This window comes from Dendrobates tinctorius, unplaced genomic scaffold (genome assembly GCF_039654945.1).
Source record: "Dendrobates tinctorius isolate UK_male_01 unplaced genomic scaffold, ASM3965494v1 ptg000003l, whole genome shotgun sequence".
Classification (NCBI taxonomy): domain Eukaryota; kingdom Metazoa; phylum Chordata; class Amphibia; order Anura; family Dendrobatidae; genus Dendrobates; species Dendrobates tinctorius.
In genome coordinates, this window is record NW_027361671.1 from 59,929,077 (window position 1) to 59,945,344 (window position 16,268).

The following is a 16,268-nucleotide window of genomic DNA, read 5'->3' on the forward strand; positions in this document are numbered from 1 at the left end:
TTTAAATAGCTTTGGACTCCATTTTTTCTCCTGTGTTTTATCAAATATATAGAAAGTAAATAAGTAACAATACAAAAAGTTTAGTCAAATATAACAAAATATAAACTATTATTTATTCCTGTTTTCATTGGCTAAATCTATATCAACTATATATACTATTTAGACTTTCCCCCTCTAGATTTGGCTCTACGTATTTAAAAGGTAGAACCCGTGGCTTTTCCACAACATAATGAGTATGATGTAGATTTAAAAATTTGCAGCGTTCTCATATTTTCAGACATGTTTCTACTTTTTTTAGCTGCAGTATGTCTAGATAGGGTTCCGAAAATCACACTCACATGCTCTGTAAATCCACAGCAAATCCACCATTACTTTCCTTGATACTTCAAACATGATATTTTAGTTCAGCTATTGGAAAGTTTCCCAACTGATAGATTCTGCTTTTTCTCTTTTTGTTCAGTGCACCAAAGTTACAATATTCTAGGCTTCAGGTTAATAGCCACAAAGATCTCAATCTGCACACGCGCAGCCTCCGCCGGCTATTTTCCTGAAGCCGAGGGCTGCAGAGATCTTAATCTACGCATGCGCCACCTCCGGCTGCTCACGGCTTCAGGAAGATGGCCGCAGAGAAACTGGTGATGCATTCTGCTCGCCGTGGACACCAGACCGCAGCATCGCCACATTTCTGCTGCCGCTGAGGAAGGGACCTGGCTCCGGTGCGCTCTACACTGCCCACTGCCACCGCCGAGCCTAAGCATCGCCACACTTCTGCCACTGCCGGATCCACTGCTACACCACTTACCCCCGGTAAGCCTGTGTTTGGACTATAAGATGCGACCCTTATTTTTCTCCAAAATTTTTTTGGGAAAACTGCATCTTATAATCCAAAAATTATGGTATGTAATGTAATTTAATTAATATATTGACTTAATGTCAGAGATACTAACTTGATGTCTCAAATAAACTTTGTCCTAGAAATGCAAACTTTATAATTTTGTGAAAGTCCTTGTCAGGTCAAATAGTTATAGTTTTCATACTGGATCTTCATTTTGTAATTTATTTTAACTAGTCAGAATTAAATTAGGAATTAAATATACTGCTCAAAAAATAAAGGGAACATTGAACAATACATTTAGTGTTCCCTTTATTTTTTTAAACAGTATATATTGCTGAAAACAATTAAGAGTAAAAAAATAAACTCACCCTATAATATTGACCTTCTAAGAACTTTACTGTGTCATTTACTTCTGAAACTGTGATTTCTTTTTCACTTTTTTGACATATACATATCAGCCTAATTATTAAAGGAATTTTTCCATAATGGACATTTTTTACACTCCAGCAGATGTGGTAGGATATAAACATCTGTTTGCTGAAGGGCCCACAACTGAAATCCCTTCAAGTCACTTGAATTGTGGAGCATAAATTAAGTGTCTGTCAAACATGTGGGATGCTGTAGGGGTTGATGTCGGTCTGAAGGCCACAGGCTAAAAAATGGACAATTTTCTATAATCATTTAATATTCCTTAAAAATGTTATGGATCCTTACCAAATTATAAGTAAATTGTATACAGTAAGTCTTGCAATTTTACTGTACTTGTTGTGTATTATAATGGGCAGGACATAACTAGATACTAATTTGATAAGTGATTTGGTGTTCAGTTATGCTGATACATACATTGACCATTAGTAATGGAATATGTGAAAATTAACAGTTTAAAGCCATATTTTCATTAGTGGCTTTTAGAGATGAATTAATCATATTTGATTAGGTGTTTGCTGAACCCTGTGTGATGAAAAAAATCTGCAATTTGATTAGCACAAATCACCTAAAATGAACTCTGCCATGTTACACATTGCAGTGATTGCATCAGTGAAACAAGATTTAAGACCCCATCACACACAGTCAGATTGCTAGCGAGATCTCTGATTTTGTGACGCAACAGTGACCTCGCCAGCGATCTCGCTGTGTGACAAATATCAGTGACCGCCCCCTGCCGGGTATCGCTGATCGTGCAGCATTGTCCTGGGCCAATCGCTGTGTGTGGCAGCAGGAGACCAACGATCAGCGAGCTCCCAGCGCTGTAAGCAGACACTGGGAGCTGGTATCCAAAGTAAATATCGGGTAAGTAAGCACGCGCGTCACTTAGTTACCCGCTGTGTACCTTGGATACCTGCGTGCTTGCGCTGGGAGCTGGTATCCAAGGTACACAGCGAGTAACTAACTGATGCGTGCGCTTAGTTACCCAATATTTACCTTGGATACCAGCGTCCTTGCTGGTCCTGATCGCTGGTGAGATCTGACTGTTTGAAAACTCACCAGCAATCATGTAGCGAGGCACCAGCGATTCTGACAAGGTCGTATCGGTGTCGGGATCGCTGGTGCATCATTTAGTGTGACGGGACCCTTTAAGAGATTGTCCACTACTTTTACATTGATGGCCTATCCTTAGGATTTCACACAAATCAGATTTTCTGGATAAATGTGGTCAAGTTGGCTAAATTAAATTTTAGCTCCAAGATCCAGGTTCTGCTCCCTTACCATATGGTTGCCACTAGAGCATTTTCACTCAAAGTCGGCCAAATTCAGTCACAGTTAGGTATATCATTTCGCTTCAAGTAATGCTTTTGTTATTACATTGGCTAGGACAGTGGTGCTCTATGATGTGTGGGGTGGTCAGGAGTGTTAGACATTGAGTTTCCCCCACTGTACAGGGGGAATCTCAAGCCATGTCCTCTGCAGTCTCCCATTCTTCTGCAGCCACAGAGGTTCCTGCTCAGCAGAGACATCAGTCCCAGTGCCTTGCCCAGGATAATGCTAGGTGTCTGGTTGCTGCTCCAGGCTCAGCTATAGCACCATGCATGAGTCAGCGGCGAGCAGATGCTCCTGGGACTAAGTCCTGCTTTTCTCCTACTGAACATGCCGGTGGGACGACCTATCATTATAGGTCGGAGGGGTCACATGCTCAGGTCCTATTGCTGCTCTGATTGGACCACTGGGAAGGTCCCTGAAAGCTGCAACTATAAAAGGTTTGCATGGCCGCCAGGTCATGCGCTAATATAGAAAAGGATTATAGACCATGTGGAATGAGTGTTGTATGCACGTATGAATGTCTCTGGTGAATTACTCATTATTAGTGTTGAGCGATACCTTCCGATATCGGGAAATATCGGATTGGATTGGACCGATACCCCAAAAATATCGGATATCGCCGATTCCGATACCAGAAACCAATGCAAGTCAATGGGACACAAATATCGGAATGAAAATAAACCATTACTTTCCTTGTAGGTTAATTCTACATGAGAACTAAGAATAATGTAGAATGTATTGGGGGAGGTGGAGGAGACATTAAAGGCATAGAGGTTTAGCCCAATCAAATGGAATAGCAGGAATTAATTTTTTTTTAAGACGTTGGGAGTTGCAAAGATATTGACTATGTTAAGCTTTTTTATATTTTGTCAGATATTTATGTTTCACTACATCCATGCTCTTCACCTTCTTTTTTACTTGGTCTTCAGGGTCATCGTCTCCAGGGTCGTCGTTTTCGGGGTCGTCGTCTTCTTCGGGGTGGTCTTCAGGGTCGTCGTCTTTAGGGTCGTCGTCAGGGAGATCCAGAGTTTTTACCAAAAACCATTTCAAAAAGCTTGAACTTGGAAATGTAGCAGAAGGTACAAGAAGACTGAGGAACTGCTGAAAACCAGCTGACGGTACTGGAACCTGGATGGGTAGCCAAAGGTACAAGAGCCAAAGGAACTACCGAGGACCAGCTGATGGTACTGGAACCTGGTTACTAAGCAGGAGGTACCTGTGCCAGAAAGCACTACCAAGGACCAGCAGATGTTGGTGGAACTTGGATACCGAGAAGGAGGCACCTAAGTCAAAGGCTCTGCCTGGAACCAGCTGACATTACTGGAACCCAGGGGGACATATTCCTGATTGACTTCCAAAGAACCAGCTAATGGTACTGAAACTCAGATAGGCAGCAGAAGGTACATATGAAAAAAAAAGTTGCCAGGCTGCGAGCCGGCCGGAGTTACCGAAATCCACAGTCCTACAGGGGGAGCTTGTCCTATTGGCACTACGGAACCAGCCTTCATTGCCAGATCCCGCAGCCCACATAGGAAGCACCTAAACTGCAGGCACCATATAGTCGGCTAACCCGACCGCAACACGACAGTACAACGTATTGGAGGCAAAGTGACGTTGACACTACCCGGAAACAGCTGGCGTGCTGGAACCAGGCTGGGCAGGAGGGAGTACACGTTCCAAAGACACTTCTGAGCAGCAACTGGCGGTGTTGGAGCCCAGGGATTACAGTAGAAACAGAGTGTAGCCAGAGGCCTAATTAGAGCAAGTTTAATATCTGTCATAGTGTGAATGTGGCCAGAGCAGGAAAAATTGCCGGACACACAGCAGGGGATCAGCTGACGTTACTGAACCCCAATAACACATGTGATGACTGTGCAGATGGCACTTATGAGCAGCAACTGGCGGTGTTGGAGCCCAGGGATTACAGTTCAGGTGGTAGAAACATGAACACAACAGGAGACCTGGATTCTGTTGCCAACCAATTATTTAATCAGGCACTGCAGCATGAAATCAACCATGTGCTGCAGACTGCTAACTGGCCAAGAAAGGCTGTCCCCTGCATGAGGCATCATCTCTGCCTGCTCTGCATCATCCCACCCTCGCTCTACATACTGACTACTAGAGCATTGTGTACCTCCCTCCTCTGGACAGATGTCTTCCTCCTCCATTGACTCCTCCTCATCCTCCTCACAAAGTGTCCCCTGCCTAGGCCTTTGTGAGGAACCACGTTGTGCAGACTGTCCAGAAGCAGATGGCATTTGTGACTCCTCATCCTCCACCTCTTCCACAATCTCGTCCCTTAGTGCTTGCAGTGTTTTTTCAAGCAGGCAGATAAGGGGGATAGTCATGCTGACCAGTGCATCATCTGCACTCACCATCCGCGTGGAATCATCGAAGGCACGCAAAACGTGGCAGATGTCCTTCACTCAGTGGTGGTGAAGTGTGAACGGCGCGCAGTGCGACTTGTTTGCGCCTGATGCAGCTGGTACTTCATTACTGCTGCCTGCTGCTCACACAACCTCTCCAACATATGTAACGATGAATTCCACCTGGTGGGTAGGTCACATATGATGCGATGTTCAGGAAGGCAGAATCGGCGCTGCAGAGCTGCAATGCGCGATCTTGCCATGCTGGAACGCCGCAAGTGAGCACACTCTATGCGGAACTTGGGCAGCAGTGCATCAAGATCCGGATAGTCCCTCAAAAAATTCTGCATGACCAAGTTGAGCACATGTGCCAGACATGGGATGTGAGTGAGGTTGCCTAGGCCCAGAGCTGCCACCAGATTTCGGCCATTGTCACACACTACCATGCATGGCTGGAGATTCGCATGCATGGCTGGAGATTCGCTGGCACAAACCACACGTCACTCTCCTGCTTGATGGCACTCCAGAGCTCCTGCGCTGTGTGGCTTCAATTTCCCAAAGAAATTAATTTCAATATGGCCTGTTGACGTTTGGCCACGGCTGTGCTCATATCGGTCATAACAGGTAAGCGTTCATGGGTCCATGTGGAGGTAGACTGTGACGGCTCCTGCAGCGCTGATTCAGAGGAACTGGAGTATGAGGAGGAGTCAATGTGTACAGACTGGATTCCTGCAATCCTTGGAGTTGGCAGAACACATACAGCGCCAATCTCAAGATCTGTACCCGGCTCCACAACATTTAAACAATGGGCAGTGAGGGAAAGATATCGTCCCTGTCCATGGTTACTGGTCCACACATCGGTGGTCAGGTGGACCTTGCTACTGACGGCGTTTAGTAGCACATGTTTAATTTTTCCCTCCACATGCTTTTGCAGGGCCGGGTCAGCTTGCCTGCTGAAATAAAAGCGTCTGGGCACGGTGTATTGTGGGACTGCCAATGCCATGAAGTTACGGAAGGTGTCAGTCTCCACCAGCCTGAAAGAGAGTATTTCAAGGGACAGTAGCTTTGCAATGCCAGCATTCAGAGCCTGTACTCGGGGGTGGTTTGCCGAGTATGTGCGCCTTTTCTCCCATGCCTGTGCTTTTGATGGCTGTAGACTGGCCTGGGAGTGTGAGGATGACAGAGAACAAGGTGCTGTGGGTGATATGACACTGTGTCTCTGTACAACAGTGCCAGAGGTTCTTCAATGGCGATCCTGTGAGGAAGCCGAACCAGCTGTGTGTGAGCTGGAGGAAGAGGCTACAAAATGAGTTGAAGAGGTGGTAGGTGGCGCTGTAGGTTGGCCTGCGTCTTCAGTGTGTCTTTGTAACTCCACCACGTGTTTGGTCCGCACATGTTTCCACATATTTGTGGTATTGAGGTTGCTGACACTTTTCCCTCTTTTCACTTTCTGATTTCACAGCTTGCATTTGACAATGCAAATGTCATCTGCAACTGTAAAAAAAGAACCAGGCACTGCAAGTCTTGGGAGCGCCCGTTTTGGGTTTTGGAAGAGGAATGCTCCTAATGGGTGCCGAAGTGGAGGCTACAGGCAACTGAGTCTGCCCCCTCCCTCTCCCTCCTTTTTTGGCCGATTGGGGAATCTCTTCCTCAGAGCTGCTCCCACCATCTTCCTGTACATCACGCCATGATGGGTCAAGGACCTCATCATCTACACTACCCTCTTCAAACGACTGCTTCTCCTGGGTAGTCTCGACAGCACAGTTCGCCCCAGAAAGTGGCACCTGAGTCTCATCATCAGATGCGTGCTGAGGTGTGCTGACCATAGGCACTGGCCCACCCACCTCTTCAGATTCAGAGATACAAAGCTGTTGCGCATCACTGCATACTACCTCCTCTTCAAATTCTCGAATGCTGCTTGGCTGGCCCCCTCTTTCCAAGCCAACAGATTCATATAACAGAAGTAGAGATGGCTCCTGTCCAGGGCTCTCTGCCTGGGCAATTTGGCGGGTGGTGAAGAGACAGATGGGTGCTCTTCAGTGCTCTGGACCTGAGAGGATCTGGAACTAATTGAAGTCAATGCGTTAGCTGCCATCCATCCGATAACGGCTTCAATTTGTTCGTCCCGCAGCAGTGGGGTACGGCGAGCTCCTACAAAGCTGCACATAAAGGACTGTACCCTGGGAAAACTGGGGGATGCTGAGTCACTGGTGCTCTCAGCAGGCACAGAATCCCCACATCCTCTCCCTGCTGAAACTCCACGCCCATGACCACGTGCCTTACTCCCTGCCTTCTTCATCTTGGTAGACTGATAAAGATAGGCAGAAAAGTACTAAGGGCTTAGTGTGCTTATTCCTGAACAGCTGCTAACAGGTATAAGAAACACTAATCTTATAAAGTGTGGACTAGACTTTAATATGAGCTAATGTGGCCTACACAACTGTAAAGTGGAGTGTTTGGTGAACTTTATTAACTTTTTTTTCACAAAAAGACACTGGATGTGCCCAAAGATGTAAAACCGATAGTATCACAAACTTTTTGTAGCTATTACAATGCAGGAATGTAACCTACAATGCAATAGATGAGGCTCCAAAAAATAGGCTAATACTAATCTGGCTGGGACTGCAGGGCATAAGCCAGCAGAAAGGCTCCTCTATCTACTCCTATATAGTGTTTGCAAATATTCTAGCTGGATACGGATGGAACCACACTAATAGGAGAAATATGGAAAAATGAGCAGCACTAATGCAAAAAAGGACAATGTATGAGGCAGTGACGCACGCTGAGTGGACTACAACCGGAGGTGGCTGGCTGCAGAACACACTACAGCGTGAGCTGCACTCACACACAGAGACCTCGCAGACAGCCATGAACAGCGCTGCAAGGCAAAAGAAAGCTACAGCGGTTGATAAAGTAGCTTGGCCTGGGTAAAGCACAATATAGCAAATCGCTAGGTCACACTGTCCCTCAGAACAGCAGCGTCCTATCCCTAACTGAATTCACAGCAGAGTGAACCCAAAATGGCAGCGGCTTTTATAGTGCATCATGACATCATTTCAGCAGCCAATCACAGCCATGCCAGTAGTTACATGCCTAACATGCTCTAACAGGATGTGCCCACACTTCTTAGGATCCTCATTGGCTGAATAAAATCAAACTGGCTCATTGCATTATGGGAACTTCCGATTCCGGTATTCGATATACTAAAAGTATCGTAACTCAGTATCGGAACTCCGATACCGCGAATATCGGCCGATACCCGATATTGCAGTATCGGAATACTCAACACTACTCATTATGAAACCCCTACCCTTGGTACGCATGTGTGAGTAGCCTAACCTGTTAGTGCCCAGGCTGAGGTGCAAGTAGGAGGCAGAGTCAGAGACTGGCATCAGCGCCGAGTGGTGGCTTAGTCTATAAGCCATGGTGCACTTGGTCAGCACTCTAGGGTAGCCAGCGCCAATTAGTGGCATCCGCAGGTACGACGCCGCACTCTTAGTAGGTCTAGAGGCACTCAGACCCCGTGTCCTTGGGGCAGAGTTCTGTGACCATATACTGAGCACTCACCTTGTCGAGCTCTGTGAGCTTTAACAGGCTCCGGCATTTATCTTCCGCGGAAGTGCGGCACTGTGAAGCAACAGAGTCCGCCTCTGTACACACCGGGTGACGTTAACCCGCGTGTTTTCTTCTAGTATACCGCCATATAGCATCCGCCATTACCGTGCATCAGTTTACCATCTTTGCATGGTGGACCCCGGGCTGTGAATGCACTTTATTACCATCTTTTATTATTTGGTGTGTTCCGCCAGCCCTAATAAGAAGGATGTGTTTGATGAGGGGATGGGGGGATACCAAGTTAGAGGCGCTGATGAGTGTAATTTTTTTTCTTTAATAACTTTATGCACATACATTCTGGCAGCCAATCAGAAACCACCCACAACATCATGACACAAGGCCTTCAGTGATTAGCTGCCGAAGTCACATGTCCCTGGCCATATAAATAGCAGACATCTTATATTGCTGGAGTCATTTTCTCAGTGTGACAGTTCAGAGAAGTCGCTCCTGCTAGTGCTGCAAGTGAACTGTCAGTTAGCTAGTTAGTATCATGTCCTGTGTGAAATTGATCTTCCAGCATCTAACTAGATTGTGCAAAAATCTCAGGAGGTCACTGTCTCAAGTTTACCACGACAGACAGGAAATAGAAGACTGCAGCATCTGATTTCTCCTACTCCTGCATGGATTAGAAGCACTTCACCTTTTTATTAAACTGTGTAAATTTCTTTAGGCAGTGCATGGGTTAACCTGCTTTGTTGAGAGCTCTTAGAGCTAAGGGTCTCAGCTGTGCATTGTAAGCCGCTCCCATCTCTTATATAAACTGAGTTCTGACTGGCTGGTACACATTGTCAGAGATAGCTTTTGCTGCATGGCTAGAGGTTGTAGTTGGTGCTTATTGGAGGAAGGCATTTGGTGGAGTCATTTCTGACTCTTGCTACGTTTTTGCATGTGTGATAATTCCTTTCCTTCAACTCCTTTAGTTTCACCCCATCCTCCCCATATATTTGTATTTTTGGCAGTTTTCATTACCCCTGTTCATATTACTTTGTTTGTCTGGTTGGTGTATTATGGTACATTACTATTCCCCTCTTCTTTGGGTGGGAGATGGGTACAGACACTGAGGGCAGATTCAGGAGCTAAGGAAAGGTACGTGGTCCAGGCATCTTCACCACCAGAAGAAACCCGGGAACAGGGCAAGCTAAGGCACCCCTACTGTTAAGTACAGAGAAGGAGACACTAGTCCCGGGATACCAAACAACAGAGGTATGACAGCCCCATTAGCTAATCCATATCATATGTGATAAAACTTTGTTTCGGTGACAAATCAGAAAGCGAGATTTGCACTTTAAAATCTCTAGGCTAATATACTGGGTGACTGTACTGGCTGTGGAGGCAGACGATCAAGGGCTGCTCTACAAGTCTTTGAATCCCCAAGGCTTGTGGAATAAACCTCTGTATCTAACAGTTCCTCTACTGCTTCTAGCTCCACCACCTGCTCTATGGCCTCCACCTGTGCCCTCAACTACTCTCTTAATGAGACACGCATTCCAACAGTGCCCATAGAATCCCCCCCACATCCGTTCTGCACAACCATGGCTCACCACAATCAGGAAGTGTTAAAATTAATATACCTTGGAGATTGCAGTCACACAGCTCAAGAGCTGTGGACAGCTATCGAGACCAAGTTAGAGCAATGGCTCTCTCCACTAAACCTGGAGCCAGGGAAGGTCATGTGCAATAAGGTGAAAACCTGAAGGCAGCTCCATTTCGGAGCAACCCCACACACGTGGCTTGCATGGCTCACTTCCTCAACCTGGTGGTACAAAAATTTCTCTGCCACTATCTTGACCTGGATTCGCTGCTGTGGAAAGCACAGTGGCTGTGTGCTCATTTCCACCCATTACACCCTGCAGGACATCGACTTGCATACCTACAGAGGCCTTTCAGCATCAGCATCCCTATTCCAGTCATTTACATGTTGTAGCATATTTTGAATGGTCTGCATGAATAGGTGGTGGTCCCAGAGGAAGATTTGGAAGCAGAGAAGGATGCAGGAGGGATAACAATATATCAAATGCCATGGGAGGGTGGCTTACTGCAATCGAAGGGGCTCATGGTACCAGACAAACTGTTAGTGAAGTTGCAGGAACAAAGGAACAAATGGAGGAGGACAAGGTGATGGACTCATAACAGGAGATGAAGAGGATAATGATCCCCTCTCTGTTGTCCATGATTGGTGGGAGAGAACGGAGGAAGCAACTTTGAGTGTTATTCCACAAACAACACAGCATGGTTTTGGACTTCATAGAAGCACCTGACACATGAGCGTCTTCTTGCTGACTACTGGGCTGCCACTTTGTTAGATCCAAGGTACAAGTGTAAATTTAGCCAGATGCTTTCTCACTAGAAAGGGATGTGGTTATCCCCAAGACAGCAGTAAGGCAGACAGTGTGCATCCCAGTTATAGACATTCAACTTCAAGGCATCATCGTGAAAACATTAACAGCAGCAGCAACAGTGCCAAGTCTGACCCGCTGTGAATGACTGGAGAGGATGATGTAGGATTATCTGGAGGTCAATATCAATTCCATCAGGTGGGGTTTATTCACTTATGCATTTTGCTCATCAAAAATAGAAGAGTGGCCTGATCCTGCCTGTCACACCTTGGAGGTTTTGTCATGCTTGGCAGCCAGTGTTCTTGCAGAACATGTCACATTGTGAATGACTGGAGGGGATGGTGTAGGAGTATCTGGAGCTCAATCTCAATTCCATAAGGGGGAGTTTGGACCCTTTTGCATTTTTCTCTTCAAAAATAAAAGAGTGGCCTGATCTTGCCTTTCACCCCTTGGAGGGTTTGTCATGCCTGGCAACCATAGTTCTCTCAGAACGTGTGTTCAGTGCTGCTGGTGGTGTTCTGATGGATAAGTTCTCCATTTGGTGGGTTGCCTGTAGTAGAAGATGTGTCAGATGTCTATACTTTTTCTACTTTGTGGAAATTGATGCCACTTTAGTGGTGCGTGGCAATAATTTTTTGAAATGTGGAAACTTCAAGTTGGGTCTCCATCTGATGGGTTTCCTGTAGTAGAAGGTGTGTCAGATCCCTATTATACTGTTTCTACTTTATGGAAATTAATGCCACTTTAGTTATGTGTGACTATCATTTTTTGAAATGGGGAGACTCAAAGTTGGGTCTTCATCTGGTGTGTTGCTTGTAGGTGAAATTGTGTCAGAGGCCTATTATAATGTTTATACTTTGTGGAATTTAATGCCATTTTAGAGGTGTGTGACAAAATTTTTTTGAAATGTGGAGACTTCAAGTTGGGTCTCCATCTGGTCGGTTGCCTGTTTAAGTATAGCTCCCAGACAGGCAGGCCTGCACTTTCATTCAGTCACCTACCTGTGTTACTTACATTTTTCTTTCAATATTACTGTATGAAACTGATGTTTATGCCATCTGATTTTGGCTGGAAAAAATAAATAAATAAATTGGAGTTGTTACATGAGGTATCAGGAGGCCCACCTAAGAAGGCTTACAGCACTCCCTTAATCACCACATCCTCATTGAAACTTCAATGATGGGCCAGACCCTGATACCTCATGCATGTCCAATGGCTGTCTGCTTCTGTGCCATTTTAAAATGTAAGACAGTGGGATAATTAATCAGTCAGAAACCTGTGTTATTTTCCTTACATTTTTCTATCAATAGTACTGTATGAAACTGATGTTCATGCCATCTGAGTGTAGCTGGAAAAAACATTGGAGGTGTATAAGGTATATGGGCTCAGAATTTAGAAGGCTTACACTGCTCGCTTAACCACAAGGTCCTCATTGAAACTTTAATTCAAAGCTGTAAATGCTGGCCCAGACTCTGATACCTCATGCATGGCCCATGACTGACTGCTGTTGTGAAATTTGCAAATTTCTACTGTGGGTCAATTGATGCTGCTTTTCATGGTGTCTGCATCTAATTTTAGCTGTTTGGGAAGCTTTTTGTCACCCCTTAAGGTGCTGTGTAAATGTTTGGTTTGGCCTCCGATTGAATCTAATGGGGTTCGGGTACGTTGGGCGAATTGAGCCGAACCAAACTTTTAAAGGTTCAGTCAACTCTATTTGCCACCCACCATTTGCAATGCTCCACTCTGGTCTCATAAGTTGCCCAGTGAATCTGAACATCATTACTCAATGTCTTTTGCTGCCTAATCTGACCCTCTTGTGTCTGAGTATTAAGCAAACTGTGTGCCCTGTTATCTTGTGCATTGGAGTTTTATCTCACCAGTTTTCTCAGTTGGTAATCATCTCATTAAACTTTGCTCTAAGCAAAACCATAATTTTTTTGTTCACATTGCAAACGCTGCCACTAATCCTGAACTGGTAGTGTTCATGGAGGCCTTTAGAAGGCTTTGGGCTACTTTGGCAATCTTTCAGAATCTAGCTATTGGGTCACAGTGCACGGAGCAGAGGGGGTGATGGACATCCTACCAGGAACATTGCTGCTGTCAAATATTAACATTTGCATTTAAGTGGTTAAACTGCAGCCATCAAAGCTAGCTCTTAGTGGTGTCATTGAAAGCACATGCTGAATGGATAATGCAGACACCACCTGGCCTGTACGGAGCAGGCTTAGGTCCAGAGCCAACTTCATATACCTGCATCAGCTCCATTACATAGTAGTATGTTATGTAGTGGGAGGGGATTAAAATGTCATCATGTAATCAAAACAAATGATATAAAAATATACTAATGATCTAGTATACTTAAATTCAATGTCAAGTTAATGTATGTAAGATTACCACATACAAATACTTTTAAGGTGAAATAATTTTTTCTCCACAGGTCTGCATGCAGAAAATATTCAGCATAATGCATTATAAGCTAAGTACATGAGATTGTAAAAATCAACCTGGTAAGTCTTTCTGCAAGTTTACATCGCTCATATCACCTACAAAGAGATGGGCATATCACTTTGTGCAACTTTGGGCCATGGTCCAGGTCGGTGCTCTTTGGCCAAGAACAGGAGGTGCATAGATTTTCTGACTTTCTCGATTTCTTATTCTGATTTTTTAGCCTGGCGTTACATCATCTGTGCACCATTTGGCGCATAGGTTATGACGCAACAACACAGTTAATCATAAGGCGAGTCTTGGATCCTGAAAAGCCAGGAAATTCACTCACTGCCTGCTCACAGCCAGAGAGCAGTGACCGGACCATGAATAGTGGTTGTGGTAGGCAATTCGCTCATATCTACACCTACTTTACTATTTGGAGGTAAAATCCACTGTGATAACTGTGTCCACAGATTTGTTGTGGATTAGTTGTGAAATCTGTAATGGAAATTGCAGCAAAAATTACATCGTGTTGACTAGGAACATGAATAGAATTGCATGCAGATTTCCATTAGATTTTACTAAGGATTTCCTATAGATTTATCTCATGAAACGGGTAAAATCTATCAAGAAAATTTGTGGAATAAATTTACATTAAGGAAATTTTAAATACGTGCTGCATGATAATTATTACTCAGATTTTTGTTATCCAGTTAATGGATGAGATTTGTTAAAATCACATTCAACCTGGTAGTACTAATCTTGTACTGTATCCATCTTTCTGAATTTATCATTATGGATAACTAGAGTATTAATTAAAGCTTGTTTAACTGAAGGAATAGACTGTTCTCATCGGCAGATCTTCCTAGAACAGGCTCTAAAACATAACTATCCCTGTCAGCTCAATGTCAACCATATCTCTTTTCTTACAATAGAGAGACATTTACTCCATGCTGTTATAGTCAAGTGCATGCTGTATTAAAGAGGTTAGAGTTTCTGAGATCACTAATAGTTTGTAAGCCACAGTTTGTGCTTGGAGTAAGTGCCAGCCTTGTAAAAGTGTCATATCTTCTTCACAGTAGAGTGGCAAATCAAAGTGCTTTTTAAATATAGTAATTGTAATGGAATGTTTTCCTATTGTATTCTTCAAATTTAAAGACATTATAGTGGAGATATGTGGATTATATCTGCGCTGCCATAATAATACAAATCCAAATATAGTTGGAAAAAACTCAGATGGTTTATTCTACGTGTTACAAAGTCTATATGACTTCCTCTTCAGGAAAATACCACAATGACATGTAGAAACAATGCTGTTACACTGCTTAAATGTTAGGAGTGGCGGAAGACACTAAATAAAAATGTAAATAAAGTGCCTTCGCCACTCGGGGTCCACCGTGCGGTAGATGGAAAAACCGCTGCTAACAGAGGCAGAGCACTATGGCGGTAATGTGCACTGGGTTTAACTACACCCAACATGCACTGAGGCAAGCTCTGTTCACACACAGAGCTGCAAGCACAAATCATACAAAAAACGCTGAGTCTGTTCTCTGTCACAGACTATCAGTGATACAGATACGGTATTTAAGGTCACAGGAATAGCCTTAAACGACAGGACTACTCCGTCTAGACCTACCGTAAAATAAGATGCGGAACGTCGCAACTGCGAACGCCCGACAGACTGCAACCGCTGCGCGGCGAGAACTGAGCTGCAGAGGAAGCACCGCTATGCTGCAAGCGCGATGCAGGACTCTAGCTACTGGAACAGATGGAGCTTGAGCGTGCTGGTGCTAGCGCTGATACTGGCCGATGCCCAAACACTCACACAAACGTATTGTCAGTGGGGAGGGGTTTCATAATAAGTCAGACACCAGTCCAAGCATCCATCACCATACATACAGCAGCAGTATGAAATACTAGCACATGGCGGAACGGCCATGCGCACTTTTTATAGTAAGCGGGACCTGCCGGAAATGATTAGGTCTCCAACAGGAGCCAATAGGATCCGGAGCAGGACCTGAGCACCTGACTCCCGAACTCCAATGGGAGCTCATCCCGTGAGCATGCTCAGAAGATGGAACAAAGGACTTAGCCTCTGGAGATAGATGTGAGAATCTGGATTCCTGCGTAGGCATAGAAGAAACCAGATTCCTAACATTAAATACATTTAAAATTCAAAAAACGGCACCAAAAGACCTTCTAACATGTGACGTGTGGTGTCAAAGTTCATGGAGCAATAATATTTGATTAAACATGATAACATTGTTTTTCAACATATGTGTATAAAAATTATGAAATTAATTAAACAATCTAACTACTATTTCATTCTTTTTCAGATTTCAAAAGAAAAAAATTAAAAAAATTAACACGCTTAAACAGAAAGAGAACCTGTGACTTAATTCTTATTCAGCCTCCTAGCCATCTGCACCACAAATTCAATCAAGTAATTTTTCCTGAGGACTAGTCATGTGTATATATAAATGCTTTCAACCATTAGGTGTATTGATATTTATTAATAACAAAAGTATATTTATTAAAATTGTATATAATAAAATATTTAATCATGAAATTACGAAAAATTGTCTCTTGGTTTTCTTTCTTATATATAGAATTGTATAAATATTAGAATATTTATGTGCCCAGAAAAATATCTCAGATCGTATTACATACAACTTTATCTCACTGAGACCGGCATCTCTACATTTATTTAAACCATTAAAGGAAGACTTTCATTGTCAAAACATTGAACCAATTCATATGAGCAGGAAAACTCCATGCGACTTTGTAGTGGAGAGGAGTGAAAATGAAATAAGTGCAAAAGGAAGAACATGCTAACCACGATCGAGTCTTCTATCAACATGCTACAATCCCTACATAATTAATTCACAATATCAACATATCTTAAATGAAATTAATTCATCTAATCAACCT

At 43.9% G+C, this 16,268-nt stretch overlaps 1 long non-coding RNA gene across 2 annotated transcripts in view; it reads left to right on the forward strand.

The window, feature by feature from the left end:
- LOC141090135 (uncharacterized) overlaps positions 1 to 15,916 on the forward strand; it is a 151,444-nt gene extending 135,528 nt beyond the window's left edge. For both annotated transcript variants that reach the window (XR_012232398.1, XR_012232389.1), the window contains 2 exons: positions 13,348 to 13,417; positions 15,674 to 15,916. This is a non-coding gene — a long non-coding RNA (uncharacterized lncRNA). The remainder of the gene's footprint in view (positions 1 to 13,347; positions 13,418 to 15,673) is intronic.
- The last annotated feature ends 352 nt before the right edge of the window (positions 15,917 to 16,268 follow it).